Source organism: Coenobita brevimanus, chromosome 46 (genome assembly GCF_032717465.1).
Source record: "Coenobita brevimanus isolate Jiangsu-jjx chromosome 46, ASM3271746v2, whole genome shotgun sequence".
Classification (NCBI taxonomy): Eukaryota; Metazoa; Arthropoda; class Malacostraca; order Decapoda; family Coenobitidae; genus Coenobita; species Coenobita brevimanus.
The window spans coordinates 44,530,510-44,536,903 of record NC_136999.1 but is presented as its reverse complement, the minus strand read 5'-3'; the positions used below and the strand labels follow the sequence as shown (position 1 = coordinate 44,536,903).

At 39.8% G+C, this 6,394-nt stretch overlaps 1 pseudogene; it reads right to left on the bottom strand.

Annotated features, from left to right (window-relative positions):
• Positions 1 to 1,611: 1,611 nt before the first annotated feature.
• On the bottom strand, positions 1,612 to 3,727 carry LOC145398710 (uncharacterized; annotated as a pseudogene).
• Between the last annotated feature and the right edge of the window lie 2,667 nt (positions 3,728 to 6,394).

The following is a 6,394-nucleotide window of genomic DNA, read 5'->3' as shown; positions in this document are numbered from 1 at the left end:
CCCTATTAATCGACCCGTAATTATAACCCATAAGCACTGGTAGGAAAAAAATAAATACGCAGGTACAGTCCAGAGAGACCTGGAAAGGCACAGCTGACTCAATGTTCCCAGCCAGTTAAGGCAAGGGCAAGACGTGCTCAGAGAGAAAATAATGAGTATATATACAATATATATACATCACACACCCATCATCTACGTGTACTGCAACATCTCAGGCGGTCTCCGTGATCTTACACTGGGCAGTATCTCCTCCTCATCCTCACTGGTCAAAAACTTTTGATCCACCGTACTCAATAAAGCATCTCTTTCAACATATCTTTTGACCTTTTCAGCTGCCCTACTCAAGATGGTGCCATCAAACACATTTTCCAACTCATAGGCTCTACCCTGATCGATAACTTGGACAATCTTGTAAGGACCGAGCCACGTTCTATTTAGCTTTGATGCCATACCAGGCAAGCACTCTTCAACATAGCTCCAAACTAATTCACCTGCTTCTGGAGAGTCATTTCTACGTACTTCATTTGCCCTGTTAAGGTATCCTGCTGTTATCCAACGTTGTGTCTCCTTGAGCATCTGTTTGACATCTATTTTCTCTACACACTCTTCATCAGTAGACAACTGCAAATCTCTTACCTCGCGATTTGGATTACGTCCATAAAAGCAAAGAAAGGTGATGTACCAAGGGACGTATGCACTGCTTCGTTCAATGCTTTCTCAGTGTCGTACAGGTGCATGGGCCACATATTCGGGTGTTCTTGGCCCAAGAGTGCCAGTACTGTCTTTAAGGTCCTATGCACACTCTCAATAACTGAATTCCCTCGGGGATGGTAGATTTTTTTTTTTTTATGTGTCCAACTCTGGGCATAGACTTCACAGCCAGCTCTCAAGGCCCAGTAGTCCTCCTACATACCATACACCTCTACATGTCACCACTTGGGCGCTAACACCCACCGTCCATATTGAATTCTTGCTAGTGAAATGCCACAAGAGTCAAAACATGGGTGAGTCATGTAAGTTAAGGCTTAAAGGTCGATTCACACACATCAGTGCCGTATCAGTACCGCGTCAGTTCAGTGTCAGTGATATCCGTGTCGCTTCCGTGGCGTCTATTCACACATATCCGTGGTGACGCCGTACTGCATGGTCAGTGATATCCAAGATGGCAAAGTTTACAGACGTGGACTTGGCAATAATTGCCATAATTTTTGATGAAGAGGAGGAGGCAGAACAAAAAGTGAAAAACAGAAAGTGGGTACATGAAGCGTGGAAGAAAAGAGAAACTGAAGGAGAGTTTGCGACTCTGTACAAGGAACTAATTGATGATGAAACACCTGAAGAAGCAAGACACCCCCTGGAGAAAGGCAATAACACCAAAGGAACGATTAGCAGTCTGCTTGAGGTAAAATAATACACGGTCTTTGTAGTTAATTACTGTAATTATATATTTAAACCCATACTGGAGATTTTATTCACATACAAATAAAAAGTTTATTTTTATGCGAAGTGACAGTACATCAATTTCTATTAAAAAGCCTAAATTCATCCTAATTCAGGTTTGATTCTCCATGTTAGCAATTACTAGAATGTTTTAAGTTGTTTATTGAAGAGTTAAATATTCTGAAAAGTTGAAAAGTAGTTCTGCAAGGAATTGGCGCTGTTTGGAATTGATGCATCAGCATATTGCTTCTGATACTTATCTTCATATGCTGTATGTTCTTGCAATGGTTGAGGTGAGGGATGCGGAGTCGAAGCTGATGATGTGGAGGCTGAAGGCTCACATTGTCTTTCAAATGAATGTTGATTGATAAGCATTTGCATTTCATATTTCTGTACTGTGGCAAATATTTCCGATTTTGCTAAATTCAAATAATAAGGGGGTTAAAGTTTTCAGAGTTGGAGCAATACCTGCTAGAAATGCGTCAACAGGGTGTGATGTGGTTTGATTTTCTTGCTTATTGATCAAGTACTCCATTAATTTTGCAGAAGCTGTTTGTTGAGGTGCCACTTTCTTTTTTGCTAATTTTCCTGTTGATGGCTTAACTGTAGCTTCAAAAGTCGGCTTTGGTGAGGACGATGGTTGTGTCTGCATATCTTCATGTAGGCCTCCGTCCAATACTGTTGGTTCCCCTGCATCAGTCTGAATGGCCTCTTCTTCGTCCTCCTGTTGTTGTACAACATCGTTGTGATTGTTTCCTTCATCCTCTTGACTCGCGATGTTCCCCTTGGTTTCCCTTTCTTGGATGTATGTCCTTAAAAAGTTTAATTGCTCCGAAAATTTGTAAAGTTTTATTTTCTTTGCACTTTGCCCACTCTTAGTTGAGGTCTTCTTCAGAGATTTTCTGTAATTGTCTCTTATATTGTTCCATCTGCTTCTACATGATGAACCTGAAAAACAAAATTTTTAATATAAGTTACATTTCCTTCTTTCAGGTACCTAGCTACAGGGGATTCCCTAAGGACACTTTCATTCAGCTACCGCTTGGGGCATAGCACAGTGCACAAAATTGTCATGGACACTTGCAGGATAATAACAGAAAATCTCATGAGTGAAATGCTACCAAATCCTTCAACAGAGATGTGGAAATCCATTGCTAATGACTTTTCAACACTTTGGAATTTTCCTAACTGTTTGGGAGCTTTGAATGGTAAACATTTTCCCATTCAGGCTCCCGCAAATAGTGGTTCTCTGTACTTCAACTATAAGAAGACGTTTTCAGTTGTCTTGTTAGCGCTTGTTGATGCGCAATACAATTTCATCACAATTGATGTAGGTGCATATGGGAAAAACAGTGATGGTGGAATTTTTGCAAATTCTGGTCTAGGCAAAGCACTTCAGTGGGGCACATTATCAGTACCAAGGAATGCTACATTGCCAGGCACAAATACTGAAGCTCCGTATGTAATGGTGGGTGACGAATCCTTTCCTCTAAAAACTTATTTGATGCGACCATATCCGGGGCAAGATTTGGATATTTCTAGGCGTGTCTTTAACTACCGACTGTCTCGTGCCAGAAGAGTGGTTGAAAACACGTTTGGCATTTTGTCTCAAAAATTTAGAATATGTAACAGAAGAATTCAAGCAAAACCAGAAAATGTAGATCACATGATACTTGCAATGTGTATTTTGCATAATTTCATAAGAAAATATGATGTAGATACACGCCCATATGAAGTAAATGCAACAGTGCCTACAACTACAGAAGCAAGACTTCAAAATCTGCCTCTGCAAGGTGGAAATGCAACAAGAGATGCCTTAACTGTAAGGGAGCTGTACGAAGATTACTTTAATTCAGAGGCTGGATCTGTGCCATGGCAGTTTTCATGACTGCAAATTTGAAAATGACCTAGCCTAAGTTGGAGAAAGAGGGAAAAAAGCCTAGCAAATTTAAAGCTGACACATTTCATGTGACTAAAAAAATTAAGAATATGTTAACTTCATCAGTAAAAGATAGGTGAAGATAGGTGAAGTGAGGTGAGGTGTGAGGAGGTGAGGTAACGTGTGGTGTGGTGTGATGGAGTGTGAGGTTAGGTGCTTTGGTGTGATGTGTGGTGTGCTGTGATGTGATTAACTACATCAAATAAAAAGAGTACTTACCATCTACTTTCATTTCTTCTATTTTATTCCATATATCTTGCTTGAAACTGCTTCCATATATTTAGATTGTGATAAATCATACAGAACAGGATGGTTTCGCACCAATTCAATAAGCAGTTCGTCATTCATTTTCTTCACACATCTCCCACCGTCGTCCGACGTCCGTGAAAATCTAAAAAATATCGGTGGCGACGATCTTAAACTTCACGGATCGGAGACGGAACTGACACTGAGAGTCAAAACACGGTACTGCGCCGGACGTGTGTGAACGCGCCGGCCGAATTCAAAGTAACGATATTTTTTTTCACTGACACTGAAGCACTGAACTGACACGGTACTGATACGGCACTGATGTGTGTGAATCGGCCTTTAGTACGTAAGCTATACATTTGTATTTACTCTAATCCATTCTAGGCTTAAGGTATAGAAACATGCTTGTACCTAGTAGTTGATACATGTTCTTTTATTATTATTTCTGTAGCTGTAAGATCATAAATCTCATTTATGCTGTGCTAGTCCTTAAGAATATTTGTACATGTTGTCGGTGAATTTTGCTGGGAGCATACGTGGGGTATTTGAGTGGCGTATCGTCTGTACTCATTTTCTATTAAATCAGATCTGATGTAATCAGAGTAAAATCATAATATTGTCGATTAACATGCTTATAGAAGAAATAATATCGTATACAGGGGGAAAGCCGTTAAAAATTTTAGTTAGCTAGTGCCCGAGGACATGACGTAATAATTGGGTAATGTATTCCTCCCCCGAGAGGATGCTAGCGACCGCTGTTGATTCAATTTACGACTCTTTGTGTGGGATAATTAGAATAACTAAATTTTCCTGTCAGATTGAGAGTAAAGACAATTAATATCTGTATCCGTTCAGAATCAGAAGTTTAGAGTTGTGACCTTCATATGGGGGTGAAGCAAAAATACCCTACACGTCATCCAACTCGCTTAGTTTTCCGCATTTTGAAAAGTATCAGAGGGGGGGTATTCGCCAGCTCCTGACTCACTGAGTGAGTCAGGAGCTGGCGAATGTGTACTCTGTGTTTATGCCAAGTAACTATTCCCGGAAAGAAAGTATCAGGAAAAAAAGTAACAGTAAAAAACGTTAGGGAAAGAGCTAATTTAACCTAACCTAATCTAACCTAACCTAACCTAACCTGACCTAATCTAACCTAACCTAACCTGACCTAATCTAACCTGACCTAACCTAGGAAAAGTTGTTACTTTTTGACTGTTACTTTTTTTCCTGATACTTTCTTTCCGATTCTCCCAAGTAACATGTAGTAAAACTGGGATTGACAGGCACAGCAAAAGCGCAGCACACATAAAACTACTTAAAGCTTCACAATTACAATGTAGTGTAAAGGCTAGCTTTCAGAAACTAGTACAACATGCCACCTACCGTATGCTGACAGAGAGTCGCATTTGTGCTTTTATTGCTGAGAATAATCTTCCTTTGTCCATATCCAAACCATTAGTTGACTTAATCAAAGTAATTTGTCCATCCAACACATCTGAAAAGGAAAGCCTAGAGCACCTTAAAATGGGTGCTACTAAATGCACAAATGTAATGAGGCAAGGGCTTGGATACATGTTTTCTAGAGAGTTAGTTGACCGTCTGAAACACACACATTTCAGCATAATACCTGATGAAACAACAGATGTAGGCACTGAGAAACAGCTAGCAATTTGTGTGGTGTATTTTGATCAGGACACATTTGAAGTTGTTACATCTTTCCTAGATATGGTGACTGTGCAGAAATGTGATGCGGAAACTTTGTATTCAGCCATTATAAAGTGCTTCAAAGAAAAAAACATTCCATTAGAAAATATTATTGGGTACTCCTCTGACACTTGTAATGTAATGTTCGGTGAAAGGCAGAGTGTGGTAACACTAATGAAAACAGAGTTTCCCCATATAACATTTGTGAGGTGTAGTTGTCGTATGATCCATCTTTGTGTATCACATGCACGCTTAAAGCTTTCAACGTCCTTGGAGGATTTATGTAGAAATGTTTTCTCTCATTTTAGTCGGTCTAGCCTTAGACAGCATGAACTTCCAGAGTTTCAGAAGTTTCTTGATTTAACACCACACAAAATGTTAGCCTTTGGACAAACCCGCTGGCTATCCCTGGAAACGTGTGTTTCTCGCCTTCTAGAGCAGTGGGATGCCCTGATACTGTATTTCACAGCTGTAATAAGTGAGAAACGTGATCCCTCTTATGTAACTGAGAGCATCCTGAGAAGTTTGAATAATGATTTCATAAAAGCTCAATTGCAATTCATCCATGTCCAGTTAAGACGAGCAAATGAATTCAACAAAATGTTCCAAAGCACAAAGCCAATGTTACATTGCCTACATGACAAAGTGCAGGAATTGCTCCTTCAGTTAATGAGTGATTTTATTCATGTCAGCCACTTACGAAACTGTGATCCATTTAACATAGATGTTCAAAACACTCACTTGCAAGTACCTGTCAATCAGATTTATCTTGGTATACTTGCCACAGACACAATACAAAACTCTGTTTTGTGCAAGGACCTTCAAAGAGTAAAGGAGTTCAAAATAAGCTGTCGGGCATTTCTTCTAGAATTCATTGACCAAATAAGAACCCGGTTTGACACAAGAGCCTTTAAAATCCTATCATTTCTGGAACCGAAGAATGCTCTAAATCTGAAGCCCAACAGTCTGAGGGAGGTGTTTCAAGCTTTTCCATATCTGTCTGATATATGTGACAAGGAGAGTGCAGATCTTGAATGGAGAAAACTGGCTATAGAGGGACTTTTC